Raw genomic sequence first — 20,102 nt, forward strand, 5'->3', positions numbered from 1 at the left:
TGGACACTGGGTTTTTTTTTTTTTTTTTAAGATAAATATTGGAAAAAAATATCTTCACTCTTCTCCACTGAATTTGATCTTAGCAGGATTCAGCCCTGGACTGTTCTGGCAGCCATGCTGCACATAGAAAAGGAAAGCTTGTCGGCCGGTGCAGTGGCTCACGCCTGTAATCCCAGCACTTTGGGAGGCCGAGGCAGGCGGATCACGAGGTCAGGAGATCGAGACCATCCTGGATAACACGGTGAAACCCTGTCTCTACTAAAAATACAAAACATTAGCTAGGCGAGGTGGTGGGCACCTGTAGTCCCAGCTACTCGGGAGGCTGAGGCAGGAGAACGGCGTGAACCCGGGAGGCGGAGCTTGCAGTGAGCCGAGATCAGCCACTGCACCCCAGCCTGGGTGACAGAGTGAGACTCCATCACAAAAAAAAAAAAAAAAAGGAAAGCTTGTCTGGGAATGGAGTTAACAGAGAAGATACAGAGTTGAACAATGGAGAAAGAGAAGCAAGCACCTCTTGACACTTTGAGTCTCTGCTTCCAGCCTTACCTGAAGCTAAATCTGTCCTGTTCTATTCAATTGTATGATCCAGTCAGTTTCTTTCTTTTTTGACTTAGAACAAATTGGAACGGATACTTTCATATTTGCCATCAAAAGCAAGCTATAAGATATAGTCCCTGGTAGTTGATTAATAAATTTAGATAATTTTCCTGTTCATTTTAATTTTAAAAATATACAATAAAATAAAAAGAGCCCCCACTGCACATCTGATAAGCTTGGCTGGAAGCACTTTTTTTTTTAATCAGAGACTCCCTAACCTAAGCCCTGACTGTTTCAACCATCTGCTACATATGACCTCATAGAGTAACGGCTAAGAGCTTGGGCACTGGAGCCAGACTGGCTGTATTCAAATCCAGCTTCACTACCCACTAGCTGTGTGACACTAGCAAAACCTTTTTCCTCCTTGTGCTTCTGTCTTCCTATCTGCAATGGGCATAATAAAAGATATTCCTCCTAGGGGTATTTTAAGTGTACAATGGGATAATTTGTGAAAAACCAAGAACAGTGCCTGGCATGCTCTTAACGTAAATAAATAGAATGCCAGTCTTAAAATCTCATTCACCTGAGAATTACCATACTTCCCATAAATGTTCTGTGTAAACCAACATGAATATATATCAACTACAGACACCATTTTCAATTTTAAAAAAACCATGTCCTCCTCTAACATCACCTCTTGTTCTGCTAGGTACACACTGTTATTGTGCTGCACATGGTCCCTCATCCTAAAGTTACATCCATAATTATGAAGCACTTTGGAATTGTTTTCCTGCTTCTCCCCATCCTGCCCAAAACAAGTTTAATGTAGGCATCTGCAAACTGATTCACATGTACGTGACATTAGTTGGTTATAATTAATGCATTGACACTGCTTGGCATACGTGCGTGTTTGTGCGTGGGTTCATTTTAAATAAATGAAGAACATGCCTTAACACAGAGAACTAGATCAACAATAGTAGATTCTGAGGGACCAGAAATTAGCTAGTAGAGCAGGTGTTACATGAAAGAAGATAAAAACTGGAGACATAAAGGGAACAAGAGACACTGGGGCCATCTTAAGGATGGAGAGTGGGAGGAGGGAGAAGAGCAGAAAAAAATAGCTGTTGGGTAGTACACTTAGTACCTGGGTGCTGAAATCATCTAACCCCCATAACATGAGTTTACCTATATAAAATCCTGCACATGGACCCCCAAAACTAAAAGTTAAAAAAAAATTTTAAAGAAACAGAACTTAAAAAAAAGATAAATAATACCAAAATATAATAATTCTGCTACAATGTTTAACTCCTTAAAGGGTCAGTTGGGTATATAATTCCAAAAGAGAAGTTTCCAGTTAAGGAGCTTACTTTGCATAGCCCTTCATTAATTATTATATACAACAAATATCTAACTCATGGAAACTCATGTGACAGAGACGGATAGAGGGAGAAGATACAAAAATTAATAATGCATGAGCCTAATCATAAAGTTGTTCCCAGTCCACTGGGAAAGACAAAATCAAAATAATTTAAAAGCAATGCAATAGTTTATTGCAATAAATATAATTTGATTCACACCCAAGATCTGTATTAGATGCTGTTCGTACAAAGATGAATTTTCACATAAGTCCTATCCTTGAAGAACGGACAGCTATTCTCTTGTGACATATGTAATATGGGAAAGCGAAACATAGTATACTATTAAAGTAAAAAGAGAAGGAAGCAGTTAATGATATCTCTGAAGAGGGGGTGGGTTGGAATAAAGCCAACTTCTGTAATTGATTTCCACTCGATACTTTTTGGGTACAGGCGGTTTGAGAAGCTATGGGTGATCTCTCGTGGTATTAGTCCATTTTCATGCTGCTGATAAAGACATACCCCAGACTGAGGAATTTACAAAAGGAAAAGGTTTAACTGGACTCACAGTTCCACGTGGCTGGAGAGGCCTCAAGATCATGGCAGAAGGCCAGGAGGAGCAAGTCACATCTTATATGGATGGCAATAGGCAAAGAGAGAGCTTGTGCAGAGAAAATTTTGTTTTTAAAACCATCAGATCTCATGAGACCTATTCACTATCACAAGAACAGCATGAGAAAGAGCCACCCCCATCATTCAATCATCTCCCACTGGGTGGCTCTCACAACACGTGGGAATTATGGGAGCTACAAGATGAGATTTGGGTGGGGACACAGCCAAACCATATCACTCGTGCTAATGAAAAGTATAATCATGAGTGGATCCTCAGTGTTTAGTATGACCCTTAATAAATGAGTCTGAGCTTGACATTCAGAGCACAACCGTGTTTCCTCTTATCCTTTTGAGTGCAAGTTTTATTGGCTGAGAAGTGGTCGTTAAATAACTTTCTGGGTCGTTAAATAAGTTTCTGGGACAAGTTCACGGAAACACTTGGATCTACCTTTAGCGGCACGTTCATTGTTTATCTACCACTCCAAAGCCAACCCAGAACTTCCTTTCCCTTGCCTATCTTCCAGTAGCGAGGCCAATAAAAATCACATGTTCTCTTCCCAGCCATTTTCATAACTAAAAGTGAGCACGTGGGGAAGAAAGCCTGAGTTGAGGCTCCACTGCCGTTTCTTAGTCCACGGCATCAGAGTCCCATGGTTGGCTTTACACGGGAGTAAGAGCTAGACTTGTAGCACCTGTTTTATACTGGAGAAAGGTAATCTCCTCAGAGTGGGCAGATAACGATATCCTCCAAAAGTAATGAATGGGGATATAGAACCTTGAGTATGTTATTTAATGTTGAATGAGTAACCAAAGAAATAATTTAAAAGAAGAAATATAATCAATAAAAATGTGGGAAGGAGAATGTAAGTGAACCAAATTGCTTATCTTCCACAATGAGTGTCATTCCACTATGAGTAACATTCCTGAGGCTAATAAATCAATAAATAAAGGTACAAGTAAATATAAGTTCATGTGATGGAGATAAACACCAGAAAAACTAAAAACCAAAATAGTAAAGGCAACCCCAGCATAACAACATTCAGAGTGAGGGCAGGGAGGAAGGTTTTTACTTTGCATTTCATATTATCGGCATGTGACTGCCTAAATGCCTTTCCTCTTCATCTTCACCTATAAAGATGATAGGCACAGTGCAAGATCATCTTCAATGTCAATGTCTGTTCCATCCCATCAGAACATATCAGCCCCCTCTTCTGAACATGTGAGTCAGCTTTGTTTTTATTTTTACATGCAATCAGGTATTTTAATTATTTGTGTGTGTATAGTAATTGTAAGCTCTTTAAAATCAATAGCCATGAGTCCTTTGAAAATAGCATATGCTCAATTAGTGCTGTAGACATGAGACACCCATGTTCTAGAGACAAGATATTGATACAAGTACAGGAATTTAACTTCCTTGCACCAGATGCCTGTATTATCTATTTATCCTACAGTAGATTTGGAAGGAAGGAGGGAAGGAGGGAGGAAGGGAGGAAGGGAGGGAGGGGAGGGGAGGGAGGCAGGGAGGGAGGCAGGCAGGCAGGCAGGCAGGCAGGGAGGCAGGTGGGGGAGGGAGTGAGGGAAGGAAGGAAAGAAGGGAGGGAAGGAGGGAGGGAGGGAGGAGGGAGGGAGGAAGGAGGGAGGGAGGAGGAAGGGAGGGAGGAAGGAGGGAGGGAGAGAGGGAGGGATTCAATGTGGAAGTTCTGGAAAATGAGAAAAGTGCTATCACATTTAAATTTTTAAGAACTGTCTTCCACACAGAGATCAGAAAGGCCTAGTTAGATGAAGCCATAGAGGGCCCACTTGCAATCTCCCATCCTGTGAAAGAGAAAAATGTTAGAAAATGTGTGGCAGGCTGGACATTCTCTAACAGGTGGATGAGAGCTTCCTTTCATAGAAGACAGCTTTAGTGAGCAGTAAGGCAAGGTCGCAAGACATCTCCCAGGGGCTGAGTATTGCAACAGGCAGAAAACTACATGAAATCTAAGAATGCTCTACAGCATAAATTGTGTAAATAAAATTAAACGTTTATCAAAATATAGGACAATGTGTTGTCAGAAAAAGTCTTGGCTAAAGAAAGTTCAAACTCATATAGATTATAATTAGTTTCAGCAAACTTATTTTAGCAGTAAAATTGAATTAGATAAAACTTCATCATTTTTAAATCAACTTTTGATGAAATAAATACTTTACAGAAAGGCAAAAAAGAAAAACTTGATATCTTTATAAATTAGTGAGCAAAGCAGAACATTTCCTAGACTATAAGCTCTGGGAGAACAGAGCCTGAATCTGTCTAATTCATTCTAAGTCTTTTGGTGCTGGACCAAATGACCTGCACAGACTATATGTTCAACAAAAAGTCACTGAATAGACACTTGACACTTAATTCAAATTAGTCATGATGTACATACTATAATTCCCACGTGAATGTGGGAGAATGACTGCTTATATGCAATGGTCAAAATATAATTTGATACAAACTCTACAGAGGTCAACTTGGAGGTACGCATCAACAGCTTTCAGCCAGTGTGTGTTACGTCATCACCACCACCATCTTTGCCACATAAACGCAACACCTTTTAGCTGATATGCCAGGCACTGTGCCCAGTATATCATAGGCATCATCACAGCCCTGCCTGCTAGATTCTCATGTTACTCCCATGCTTCTACGCAAGAAAACAGATCCTTGGAAAGAGACAGGTACCAAATTGCCCAGCAAGCAAGTGGCAGAACCAAAATTCTAACCCAGCCCTTTCTGATTTGAAACACAAACTCCCGACCACTATGATACATTGTCTCTATATGGGCAACAGAATGCAGGTTCTTTCATTTTGCCATACCTCTTCTAGTAATTATACTAGAGAAAACAATTATGTGCTCCAAAATGTAGTGAAAGTGTAAGTTTTCTTTAACATTTTTGCCTTCTCCTTTTGCATTTTATTAAAACTACATAACTTGAGCCTTTGGTTCACATGTCTTTGCAGAAACTTCATTTTACACTCAATACTTTGGAGAATTTTTGAGGCAACAGAACAGCTTGAAATTAAATACCAGTTACCAAATCTATTCAATCTACTGGGGATCCACACTGTTAGCCCCAGTTGTCGTCTCTCTTCGTGGGTCACTATGCCACCCTATTTATAGAAAAATCTCCTTTCATATCAAGTCATTTCTCTTGTTTCTTCTTTTATTGTCATCTATAGAGCCCCCATTTTCAGTGAATAGACCAATCGGTGAACTGACTTTCAATAAACTGCCCCATATCTGTTACTCTAGGGCCACCAAGGGAAAAAAAAAAATCGGTTTCTTTATTATGCAGAACAATTTACTTTCTTCAATTTAATCACTCTCTTTTAGACAGACTGTGGGATAAGTTAAACAATTTATGGTACAGGAATACAAGAGAATGCTATTGAGCAAATCAAAATTATACTGTACAATAACAGTTAAGAGTCTGGCAACATATTCAAGATATATTGAGGGGAAAAAAGTTAACAAAAATAAAAGAAAATGTATTACACCATTTCGAATGAAAACTAAGTTGCATTGGTGTTTGTAATGATATACATCAAAGTTTTTGATAGTATTTTCTGCATTGTGGGATTATGGGATATTTTTAAACTATAAAAAGATATAGATGAATACACACATACAATTGCATGCACAGGTAAAATCCTGGGGAAAAAGATCTAATTTTCATTAAATTAATTTATCTAATAAATTATGTAATTATTCTAAAATAATTATCTAATTATTCTAAATAAATAGTATAGGTCACAGAGCATTCACAATGGCAGGGACTTTTGTCTGTTTTATTTACTTCTCTATTCCAATTTCTAGAATGGTCCCTGAAATATAGTGGTCACTTAATATCTATTTTTGAGGTTATCAGTGTGTGTTCTTTTGTAATGTAAGTCAAAGCAAAATAGGTTATTTTTTAATTAACTGATGCTGAGAAAAGTTCTCATCTATAGACTAAAAGAGTTGAATATCGATATCATACCATGTGCCGAAAATAAATTACAGAGAGATAAAATGGTTGGATATAAAGTATAAGTCCCTCGTCATACCTCTAATCTATTTCTAATAAAATCAGAATGATCTTTCTACAACACACATCTGATTTTATCACTACTCTGTTGAAAAACTTTTAAGGGTGTCCAATTGCATTGGAATTAAAGTTTAAAATGTTAAAAATACTCAGCATTTTACTGAACCAGGCCAGTTTTGCCCATCATGCAGCGAGCCAATCACGAAGAAGATGAGTTTTGCAGCAGAGAAAGGGTTTATTCACAAGGCAACGAAGCGAGGAGCCAGGAAGACAGGTCTCAACTCTGCCTCCCTGAATACAGGATTTCAAAATATTTATGGACTGAAAAAACAGGGTGGTCTGAGGCGTGGGGAGAGATGTTTGGAGGTAAGGGTTAGTGACGTACTCAGTGATCTGTGTAAGCATACTCAAACTTCCTGGCTTTTCACAGGATGCATGTTCACAAAACGGTGTCATTATCAGAATCTAAGGGTGGAGTTTATGGCCCTCTGACATCAAAAGGTCACCCACTGGACACTCATCCTGGCCCAGTGGTCTCAACTGACTTGAACTAGACAAGAGCTAACCCCAAATTCATGAAAAACAACTTATGCAACTGTTACCAAGGTGACGCGTACATCCAAGATGTTATCTAGAAGGACGCTGGTGGGAATTTAGTTATAGAATGTTTAGCTACATGACTTTTAGCTCTATGGGTTTTAAAGTCAACTAACAGCAAGTAAGTGAAAAACAAGTGAGGCAGGTTAAGTTTGGTAAGCCTAAGTGGGTTAGCCCTCAGTTTTTAGCACATCCTAGAAGCCTGTCTAACCCTCCAGCTCAACTGGTCTTCTCTCTCTCCTCCAATGGCATGTGAGACTCAGATATTTCCCTCCTTTCAAATTCTAGATTCTCAACCTGAGGGACTTCCTACAATTTCCTTCCTTCTGAAATGCCATCTTTCACCCTCAAAACAATATTCTCATAACTAGCCAATCACTGCTCATCTTTCAAATGTGACATTCTGGATATATATGTGTTCTCAAAATATCTGACCACAAAATATATACTTATTAAAATTGGAAAAATAGAAAATCTACACTACAGTGGCTGGCATACCCCACCTTTTGAGACAAAGCCTCGTTCTTCTCACCGAGGCTGGAGTACGATGGCGTCATATTGGCTCACTGCAACCTCTGCCTCCCAGGTTCAAGTGCTTCTCCTGCCTCGGCTTCCGAGTAGCTGGGATTACGGGCACCTGCCACCACGCTCAGCTAATTTTTGTATTTCTAGTAAAGACCGGATTTCACCATGTTGGCCAGGCAGGTCTCGACCTCCTGACCTCAGGTGATCTGCTCACCTCAGCCTCCCAAAGTGCTGGGATTACCGACATGAGCCACCACACCCAGCCACTCCTCTTTAATCAAGTGCTCAAGCTTCCTGAGAGCATGTACTGAGAGGGACACGGCATAGCCTCTGCACGATCCTTGCCACACACACACATCAAACCCAAACGAAGAGACGGTCTACACCCGGTACTCTCTAAAAACAGCAAAGTCATGAAAGGCAAACAAAGACTGAAGAACTCCTCCAGATTAAAGGGGATGAAAAAGACAGGACAAAGAAATGCAGGGCAGAATTCTAAATTGAATCCTGGACCAAGAAAGGACATTAATGAGAAAACTGGAAGACCCTGAAAAGGTCTGTTGATTAGACAGCAGCATTGCTATTATTAATTTCCTGATTCCATAATGTATACTCTAGTTATATAAGAGAACATCCTTGTTTTATAGAAAATAATACCGAAATATTGATAGGTAAAGTGGCATCATGTTTGCAATTGACTCTCAGAAATTTGAAAAAATAAAATAGAATAAAATAAGTACTTGTGTGTACACACACATACACGCTATAGGGATGGGGACAGATTATAAAGCAAGAAGAGATATAAAATGTTAGTATTTAGGGAATATAGGTAAAGGGCATATGGGAATTCTTTGTTCTATGTTTGCAGCTTTTTTTTTTAATCACTGGATTTTTTTTTTTTTTTTTTGAGACAGAGTCTCACTCTGTCTTCTGTCGCTATGCTAAAGTGCAGTGCCATGATCTCAGCTCACTGCAACCTCCACCTCCCAGGTTCAAGTGATTCTCCCGCCTCAGCCTCCCGATTAGCTGGGACTACAGGCACACGCCACCACGCCAAGCTAATTTTTTTGTTTTTGGTAGAGACGGGGTTTTACCATGTTGGCCAGGCTGGTCTCTATCTCTCGATTTTGTGATCCGCCCGCCTCAGCCTCCCAAAGTGCTGATTACAGGCATGAGCCACCTGCCTGGCCATCACTGGCTTGCTTTTAACGTTTTAACCTTTAGCCTTTTACGAGTATAATCAACCAGGTAAGAGTGGTAGGGGATATTTTCCAAAATGTCCCATGTAAGTTCAAACATTGGGTTTGTCTTCAGAATAAAACAGGGTCTTCACTGTTTATAAGGTTATTCCAGAGTTTTGAAAATTCCCTCTCCATTTTTTCCCTGTATTCCTCTATTCAATATCAGTTATCACAATCAGACACAAAGTTTGAAGACTGCAGCTTTTTTTAACTAAAATTTTATTTCAAGATAATTGTAGATTCACACGTAATTGCAAGAAATCAGAAATGTCTCTTGCACAATTTACCCAGTTTTCCACAACAGTAGTATCTTGTGAAACTATAGTACAGTATCACAACTGGGATATGGGCACTGACAGTCAAGAGCCTGCATACTTCCATCAACACAAGGATCCCTCAGTGCCCTTGCATAGCCACACCCCTCTTCATTCATAGTTCCTCTTTAACCCCTTCAGTCACTAATCTGTTGTCCACATCTACTGTGCTCATTTCAAGAATCTTACATAAATGAAATCATACAGTTTGTAAGAGCTTTTTCCACTTAGCATAGTTCTCCAGTGGTTCATCCAGGCTGCAGTTGGTATCAATAATTTGTTCCCTTTTATTGCTGAGTAGTATTCCATAGTATAGATGACGGGCTAATGAGAGTTTCCTTGACTATTCCTCCATTGAAGAACATTTGGGTGCTTCCAGTGTGGAGCTGTTATGAACAAGCTGCCATGAACATAAACAGGTTTTTGGGTGGAAATAGGTCTTCATTTATCTGGGATTAATACCTGGGTGTATAATAACTGGGCCATATGGTAGCTGCAAGTTGTTCTTATTTTGTTTTTGTTTTTGAGACAGGGTTTTGCTCTGTTGCCCAGGCTGGAGTGTAGTGGCACCATCACAGCTCACTGCAACCTTAACTTCCTAGGTTCAAGGGATCCTCTGGCCTCAGCCTCCCTAGTAGCCGGGACCACAGGCATGCACCACCATACCTGACTAAGTTTGTTATTTGTAGAGATGAAGTCTTGCTATGTTGCCTAGGCTGCTCTCAAACTCTTGGGCTCAAGTGGTCCTCTCTCCTCGGCCCTGCAAAGTGTTGGGATTATAGGTGTAAGCCACCATCCCTGGCTGCAAGTTGCTTTTTTCTTTTTTTTTTTTTTAAAGTGGCCAAACTGTTTTCTAAAGTGGCTATGCCATTTTATATTTCCCTCAGCAATGTACAAGTGATCCCGATTCTCCCTCTCCTTGCCAGGATTTGCTATTGCCACATTGTTGTATGTGTGGAATCTCATTGTAGTTTTAACTTGCATTTCCCTGAGGAGTAATGTTGAACATCTTTTCATACGCTTATTTGCCATCGGTGTATCTTCTTCGTTGAAATGTCTCTTCATGTCTTCTGCATGTGATCTAATTGGATGGTGTACTTTTTTTTTTTTTTTTTTTTACTAAGTTTTGAGTGTTTTTATAGATTCTTAGTACTACTCTTTTGCTGAATATATGGTTTGCAAATATTTTCTCCTGCTTGTTTTATCTTTTCAGACAAGGCAGTTTCCCTTTTTCTAAAATGCTATCCCTAAAATTAACAGGTAATTTTGATGAGAAATATTTTTAATTTTGATGAGGTTCAATTTATCAACTTTATTTTTCTAGATTGACTTTTCAGTGTTAAGTCTAAGAACTTTTTGCTGAGACCTAGATCCTAAAGATTTTGTTGTATATTTTTCCAACAGTTTTACAGTGTTATGTTTCACATGTAATCCCATGATCCATTCAGAGTCCATTTCTGTATTAATATGAGTCTTGGGTCAATATTTATTTTATTGCATACGGACGTCCAATTGTTGTAGCACCATTTGTTGAAAAGGCAACATTTGAGAAATTCCTTGTTCACGTTGGTTAGATTAGTTGGATAAGGACTTCTAGTCTCGCCTCAGATCTGTAAAGATCTTAAAACATATCACTTCCACACTTACGACAAGAAAAAGCTGAACAAATTGTAAATGAACAACCTTCATTGAACCAAAGAACTGAGTTCTGAGGGCAAACCACAACCACAAAATTTAGAGATACAGATAAATCCAGACAGTTGCAGCTGTGATCTGTTTACTTAGAGCAGAAAGCCACTGCAGCCATAAACTGATAGAAACACTTAAATAGCCATTTTGATGAATTTTGGGTAGCTGAGCGTGGGCTACTCTGAAAATGAAAAATTCTATACGCCACAGTCTTGACGGGGGAGTGGGGCAGGAGCCTATAATTTTGTGGATGCTGCCTAGGTAACCCTCACAGGTTTTCATGATGAAGAGCTGAAAAAGATCCCCTGTGGCTCCAGCACGGGAAGAAGGTTGATCATACAGAAATACAACTAGAGCCTCCTCTTTAACAGGAAGAAAGGCTTTAACTTTCTCACCTGGGAGAAGAGGATTTTTCCACTTAGCTGTGCCCCCTCAAGTCCCAACCTTTGGGTCTCACCTAAGGGAATAGAAACGTGAACCTCAAGTCCCAACCTTTGGGTCTCATGTAAGGGAATAGAAACCTGAAGAAGCACCTGTAGAGGTCACATCCCAGAGACACAGGCCCACTAAAAGACAGGTTTAATCACAAGGTTATTGAACGCTTCTCTTCTCTCAGACATCAGAGCCACATCAAGAGGACTCCACGTAATAAGAATGGTGTAAAACTAAAAGAGCTGCAAGAGGCAGGCTCTTTCTGAGCATAAGTATTTAGGGATTCCCACAGTCAAGAAAGGAGGAAAAGAAAAAGGAAAAAAGGAAACTATGGGCCTCTGGCATACTTAGATGTAGCAAAAATTTAACACAGTCCAACCGGTAGGAAAGATAACATAAAATGTGATGCCGTGGGCCTATTTACCAGTTTCTTTTGCCAAATACAGGATATCTGACTTTCTACATAAAAAAAAAAATTAAGAGGTTTGCAAAGAGGCAAAAACAAAAAAAGGCTTCAGAACAAAGTAAGCCAAAACAAGCATTAGATCTGGATTCAAATATGCCACAGATGTTGGAATTACCAGAGAATTTTTAAAAAATGATTAATATGTGAAGAGCTGTAAAGACAGCAAGTGTTCAACATGCAAGCACAGGTGGATGATGTGAACAGAAAGATGGCAATTCTAAGGGAAAAACAAAAGAAACACTAGAAATAAAAAATGGTGTAACAGAAATGAAGAATGCCTTTGATGATCTCATAAGCAGACTTGACACAAACCAGGAAAGAATTTGTGAGTCTGAAAACAGCTCAACAGAAACCTCCCAAATACAAAAAACAAAAAATAAAAAATAAAAAGAAACAGAAAAGAAAATATTAACAAAGGTCTGGAATAATTTCAAAAGAAAAAATGGAGGAGAAGAATATTTAAAGTAACAATGGCTGAGAACTTTCCAAAATTAATGATAGGCAACAAACCATGGATTGAAGAAATTCAGCAAACACCAACAGAATACATTTCAAAAATGTAAGTACACCTTGGTACATCATATTAAAATTGCAGAATACCAGCTACAAAGAGACAATCTTGAAAGAAGCCAAAAAATAGACTCTGACATTATAAAAGAATAAAATGTGGAAATTATCAGATTTCTTATAGAGGCTATATTCAAAGTATTGAACAAAAAATTCACTTCTAGATCCAGTGAAATTATCCTTCAAAAGTGAAGAAGTAAGATTTTCAAATAAACAAAAGGATGAAGGGATTTTATGACCAGCAAAATTGTCCTGGAAGAAACGTTAAAGGTAGTTCTCCAAAAAGAAGTAATATAGGCCAGAAACTCAGACCCACATTAAGAAAAGAGCATCAGAGAAGGAATAAATTATTTTACGTTCTTATTCATAATTTAAAGGTAACTTGCTTTTAAAATAATAATAGTAATTATGTATTGGATGATTATAGTATATGGAATAGTGATATGAAATGTCAGTCAACCCTAAGGAATGGGAGGGAGGGATTGGAAATGCTTTGTTGTAAGGTATCTGTAATACACATGAGTGGTGTAGTTTTGAGGGGGCACTTAGATTAGATTTAAATGTTTCTTTCAAATTCTAGGGTAACCACTAAAAATCTAGATAGAACAACAGTTGAGATACTCAGAAAAAATAAGATGGAATCTTGTAAAATATACATTTAAAACCAGAGAAGGCAAAAAAGAAAGAGGGTAAAAAAGAAAGAACAAATGTAACAAAACAGTTACAATCGTACCAGTACCAATCCAACTATAACAATAATGGCTAAGAATGATGGTTTCCAGCTGCATCCATGTCCCTACAAAGGACACAAACTCATCCTTTTTTATGGCTGCATGGTATTCCATGGTGTATATGTGCCACATTTTCTTAATCCAATCTGTCACTGATGGACATTTGGGTTGATTCCAAGTCTTTGCTATTGTGAATAGTGCCGCAATAAACATACGTGTGCATGTGTCTTTATAGCAGCATGATTTATAATCCTTTGGGTATATACCCAGTAATGGGATGGCTGGGTCATATGGTACATCTAGTTCTAGATCCTTGAGGAATCGCCATACTGTTTTCCATAATGGTTGAACTAGTTTACAATCCCACCAACAGTGTAAAAGTGTTCCTATTTCTCCACATCCTCTCCAGCACCTGTTGTTTCCTGACTTTTTAATGATCGCCATTCTAACTGGTGTGAGATGGTATCTCATTGTGGTTTTGATTTGCATTTCTCTGATGGCCAGTGATGATGAGCATTTTTTCATGTGTCTGTTACAAGAACAGAAAACCAAACACCGCATGTTCTCACTCATAGGTGGGAACTGAACAATGAGATCACTTGGACTCAGGAAGGGGAACATCACACACCGGGGCCTATCATGGGGAGGGGGGAGGGGGGAGGGATTGCATTGGGAGTTATACCTGATGTAAATGACGAGTTGATGGGTGCTGACGAGTTGATGAGTGCAGCACACCAACATGGCACAAGTATACATATGTAACAAACCTGCACGTTATGCACATGTACCCTAGAACTTAAAGTATAATAATAATAAATAAATTTTAAAAAAATAATAACTTTTACAAAAAGAAAACAATAATGGCTTTAGCTGTGAATTGTTTTTCTGGATTTTAACTATTCTACTGCATGTGATGGTATGACATTGTTGCTTTAACTTGCAAATGACAAAAGATATCAGGTATATTTTTATATGTATATTTGCCATGTGTCTGTCTTTTTTGGTGAGGTGTCTGTTCAAATCTTTTGCTCTTTTTTTTAAATTGTTGGTTTTCTTATTGTTGAAATTTAAGAGTTCTTTTTGTATTTTAGATACACATCTTTTATGAAATATCTGTTTTGTGATTATTTTCTGCCACCCAGTCCATGGTTTATCTTTTCATTCTCTTAAGAATGACTTTCACAGAGGAGGGCTTTTGTTTTAATAGAGTCCATTCATCAATTTTTTTTCCACAAATTGTGCTTTTTTTATATACTTTAACTTCCAGGGTATATGTGCACAACGTGCAGGTTTGTTACATATGTATACATGTGCCATGGTGGTGTGCTGCACCGATTAACTCGTCATTTACATTAGGTATATCTCCTAATGCTATCCCTCCCCACTCCCCCCACCCCATGACAGGCCCTGGTGTGTGACGTTCCCCACCCTGTGTCCCAGTGTTCTCATTGTTCAATTCCCACCTATGAGTGAGTACATGCAGTTTTTGGTTTTATGTCCATATGATAGTTTGCTCAGAATGATGGCTTCCAGCTTCATCCATGTCCCTACAAAGGACACAAACTCATCCTTTTTTATGGCTGCATAGTATTCTGTGGTGTATATGTGCCACATTTTCTTAATCCAGTCTATCACTGATGGACATTTGGGTTGGTTCCAAGTCTTTGCTATTGTGAATAGTGCCGCAATAAACATACGTGTGCATGTATCCTTATAGCAGCATAATTTATAATCCTTTGGGTATATACCCAGTAATGGGATGGCTGGGTCATATGGTACATCTAGTTCTAGAACTTTGAGGAATCAACACACTGCCTTCCACAATGGTTGAACTAGTTTACAGTGCTGCCAACAGTGTAAAAGCCTTCCTATTTCTCCACATCCTTTCCAGCACGTTGTTTCCTGACTTTTTAAAGATCACCATTCTAACTGCTGTGAGATGGCATCTCATTGTGGTTTGGATTTGCATTACTCTGGTGGCCAGTGATGATGAGCATTTTTCATGTGTCTGTTGGCTGCATAAATGTCTTCTTTTGAGAAATGTCTGTCAATATCCTTTGCTCATTTTTTGATGGGGTTGTTTAATTTTTTCTTGTAAATTTCTTTAAGCTCCTTGTAGATTCTGGATATAAGCCCTTTGTCAGATGGGTAGATTGTAAAAATTTTCTCCCATTCTGTAGGTTGCCTGTTCACTCTGATGGTAGTTTCTTTTGCTGTGTAGAAGCTCTTTAGTTTAATTCAATCCCATTTGTCAATTTTGGCTTTTGTTGCCATTGCTTTTGGTGTTTTAGTAATGAAGTCCTTGCCCATGCCTATGTCCTGAATGGTACTACCTAGGTTTTCTTCTAGGGTTTTTATGGTTTTAGGTCTAACATTTAAGTCTCTAATCCATCTTGAATTAATTTTTGTATAAGGTGTAAAGAAGGTATCCAGTTTCAGCTTTCTACATTTGGCTAGCCAGTTTTCCAAGCACCATTTATTAAATAGGGAATCCTTTCCCCATTTCTTGTTTTTGTCAGGTTTGTCAAAGATCAGATGGTTGTAGATGTGTGGTATTATTTCTGAGGGCTCTGTTCTGTTCCATTGGTCTATATATCTGTTTTGGTACCAGTACCATGCTGTTTTGGTTACTGTAACCTTGTCATACAGTTTGAAGTCAGGTAGCATGATGCCTCCAGCTTTGTTCTTTTGACTTAGGATTGTCTTGGCAATGCAGGGTTTTTTTGGTTTCATATGAACTTTAAAGTAGTTTTTTTACAATTCTGTGAAGAAAGTCATTGGTAGCTTGATGGGGATGGCATTGAATCTATAAATTACCTTGGGCATTATGGCCATTTTCACAATATTGATTCTTCCTATCCATGAGCATGGAATGTTCTTCCATTTGTTTGTATCCTCTTTTAATTCGTTGAGCAGTGGTTTGTAGTTCTCCTTGAAGAGGTCCTTCACGTCCCTTGTAAGTTGGATTCCTAGGTATTTTATTCTCTTTGAAGCAATTGTGAATGGGAGTTCACTCATGATTTGGCTCTCTGTTTGTCTGTTATTGGTGTATAGTAATGCTTGTGATTTTTGCACATTGATTTTGTATCCTGAGACTTTGCTGAAGTTGCTCATCAGCTTACGGAGATTTTGGGCTGAGACAATGGGGTTTTCTAAATATACAATCATATGATCTGCAAATAGGGACTTCCTCTTTTCCTAATTGAATACCCTTTATTTCTTTCTGTTGCCTAACTGCCCTGGCCAGAACTTCCAACACTATGTTGAATAGGAGTGATGAGAGAGGGCATCCCTGTCTTGTGCCAGTTTTCAAGGGGAATGCTTCCAGTTTTTGCCCATTCAGTATGATATTGGCTGTGGGTTTGTCATAAATAGCTCTTATTATTTTGAGATATGTCCCATCAACAGTTTATTGATAGTTTTTAGCATGAAGGGTTGTTGAATTTTGTCAAAGACCTTTTCTGCATCTATTATCATGTGGTTTTTGTCTTTGGTTCTGTTTATATGATGGATTATGTTTTTTGATTTGCATATGTAGAACCATCTTTGCATCCTAGGGATGAAGCCAACTTAATCATGGTCGATAAGCTTTCTGATGTGCTGCTGGTTCGGTGTGCCAGTATTTTATTGAGGATTTTTGCATCGATGTTCATCAGGGATATTGGTCTAAAATTCTCTTTTTTTGTTGTGTCTCTGCCAGGCTTTGGTATCAGGATGATGCTGGCCTCATAAAAAGAGTTAGGGAGAATTCCCTTTTTTTCTATTGATTGGAATCTTTTCAGAAGGAATGGTACCAGCTCCTCCTTGTATCTCTGGTAGAACTCAGCTTTGAATCTGTCTGGTCCTGGACTTTTTTTGGTTGGCAGGCTATTACTGCCTCAATTTCAGAGCCTGTTGTTGGTCTATTCAGGGATTCAACTTATTCCTGGTTTAGTCTTGGGAAGGTGTATGTGTCCAGGAATTTATCCATTTCTTCTAGATTATCTAGTTTATTTGCATAGAGGTATTTATAGTATCCTCTGATGGTAGTTTGTATTTCTGTGGGATTGGTGGTGATATCCCCTTTATCATTGTTTATTGTGTCTATTTGATTCTTTTCTCTTTTCTTATTAGTCTTGCTAGCACTCTATCAATTTTGTTGATCTTTTTGCAAAACCAGCTCCTAGATTCACTGACTTTTTGAAGGGTTTTTTGTGTCTCTATCTCCTTCAGTTTTGCTCCGATCTTAGTTATTTCTTGCTTTCTGCTAGCTTTTGAATGTGTTCGCTCTTACTTCTCCAGTTCTTTTAATTGCGATGTTAGGGAGTCAATTTTAGATCTTTCCTGCTTTCTCTTGTGTGCATTTAGTGCTATAAATTTCCTTCTACACACTGCTTTAAATGTGTCCCAGAGATTCTGGTATGTTGTATCTTCGTTCTCATTGGTTTCAAAGAACATCTTTATTTCTGCCTTCATTTCATTTTTACCCAAGAGTCATTGAGGAGCAGGTTGTTCAGTTTCCATGTAGTTGAGCAGTTTTGAGTGAGTTTCTTAATCCTGAGTTCTAGTTTGATTGCACTGTAGTCTGAGAGACAGTTTGTTATAATTTCTGTTCTTTTACATTTGCTGAGGAGTGCTTTACTTCCAACTGTGTGGTCAATTTTGGAATAAGTGTGATGTGGTGCTGAGAAGAATGTATATTCTGTTGGTTTGGGGTGGAGAGTTCTATAGATGTCTATTAGGTCCACTTGGTGCAGAGCTGAGTTCAATTCCTGCATATCCTTGTTAACCTGTCTCGTTGATCTGTCTAATGTTGACAGTGGGGTGTTAAAGTCTCCCATTATTACTGTGCGGGAGTCTAAGTCTCTGTGTAGGTCTCTAAGGACTTGCTTTATGAATCTGGGTGCTCCTGTATTGGGTGCATGTATATTTAGGATAGTTAGCTCTTCTTGTTGAATTGAACCCTTTACCATTATGAAATGGCCTTCTTTGTCTCTTTTGATCTTTGTTGGTTTAAAGTCTGTTTTATCAGAGAGATGGGGAGAATGGAACCAAGTTGGAAAACACTCTTCAGGATATTATCCAGGAGAACTTTCCCAACCTAGCTAGGCAGGCCAACAGTCAAATTCAGGAAATACAGAGAACGCCACAAAGATACTCCTCAAGAAGAGCAACTCCAAGACACATAATCGTCAGATTCACCAAAGGTGAAATGAAGGAAAAAACGTTAAAGACAGCCAGAGAGAAAGGTCGGGTTACCCACAAAGGGAAGCCCATCAGACTAACAGCGGATCTCTCAGCAGAAACTCTACAAGCCAGAAGAGATTGGGGGCCAATATTCAACATTCTTAAAGAATTTTCAACACAGAATTTCATATCCAGCAAAACTAAGCTTCATAAGTGAAGGAGAAATAAAATCCTTTACAGACAAGCAAATGCTGAGTGATTTCGTCACCACCAGGCCTGCCTTACAAGAGCTCCTGAAGGATGCACTAAACATGGAAAGGAACAACCGGTACCAGCCACTACAAAAACATGCCAAATTGTAATAGACCATTGATGCTAGAAAGAAACTGCATCAACTAACAAGCAAAATATCCAGCTAACATCATAATGGCCAGATCAAATTCACACATAACAATAACAACCTTAAGTGTAAATGGGCTAAATGCTCCAATTAAAAGACACAGAATGGTAAACTGGATAAAAGAGTCAGGACCCATCAGTGTGCTGTATCCAGGAGACCCATCTCACGTGCAGAGACACACATAGGCTCAAAATAAAGGGATGGAAGAAGATCTACCAAGCAAATGGAAAACAAATTGTGCTTTTGGAGTTGTATCTAAAATTCTTCACTAAATCCAAGTCACATACTTTTTTACTTATATTTTCTAGTAGAAGTTTGATGGTTTTGCCTTTATGTTTAAGTATATTATCAATTTTTAAATTAACTTTTGTGAAAGATGTAAAGTTTGTGTCTAGATTAATTTTGTTTGCATATGGATGTCCAATTATTCCAGCATCACTTCTTGAGAAGACTATCTTTCCTTTATTGACTTGCTCAGATAATCCAAGGAACTTACCACTGTGTCATTTCTTGGCCCCAAACTTCCTAACCTTTATGTTTCTTTCTCCACCTTGCAGAGTTTTCTTGTGTATGTTTCCTATATGATGCCCAAAGTTTTTGGTTGTACTTAATGACAAGAATAGTGAAAAGTATATCTAATTCTTCTGTCTGGAATAGAAGTCTGCAGTTGCTTTGTAAGTCTGAAATTATTTCAAAATAAATAGAAAATTAAAAGGCAATAGGAATAACATCAAATTATGTAACAGAAATAAAGTATCCTTTGCTTAAGAACTTTTCACACAGTGAGGGTAAGAATTGGAGATTTTAGTTAAAGCAATGTGATTTGAAGAAATTGAGATATTTGCAATAGTTTCCTAGTGGTGCCATAACAAGATACCACAAAATGGGTGACTTAAAAAGTAAAAATTTATTATCTTTTTTTTTTTTTTTTTTTTTTTTGAGATGAAATCTCAACCTGTTGCCCAGGCTGGATTCAGTGGTGCAATCTGGGCTCACTGCAATATCCACTTCCCAGGTTCAAGCAATTCTTGCCTCAACCTCCTGAATAGCTGGGATTACAGGCACCTGCCACTGTGCCCAGTTAATTTTTGTATTATTAGTAGAGATGGGCTTTTACCATGTTGGCCAGGTTGGCCTGGTGATCGGCCCACCTTGACCTCCCAACATGCTAGGATTACAGGCATGAGCCACCATGCCTGGCTGAAAAATTAGACATTTATTATCTTGCAGTTCTGAAGGCTATAAGTTCAAAATCCAGATTCTGGCAGTGTTGGGTCCATCTGGAAGCTATGTGGAAGAAGAGTCTGTCACAAGCCCTTCTCCTAGCTTCTGGTAACCTGGGGCGTCCCTTGGCTTGTACATGACCTTCTCCTTGTGTCCTCTTGTCATCTTCCCTCTATGAAGACTCATGTCCAAAATATC

This window comes from Macaca nemestrina, chromosome 15 (genome assembly GCF_043159975.1).
Source record: "Macaca nemestrina isolate mMacNem1 chromosome 15, mMacNem.hap1, whole genome shotgun sequence".
Classification (NCBI taxonomy): domain Eukaryota; kingdom Metazoa; phylum Chordata; class Mammalia; order Primates; family Cercopithecidae; genus Macaca; species Macaca nemestrina.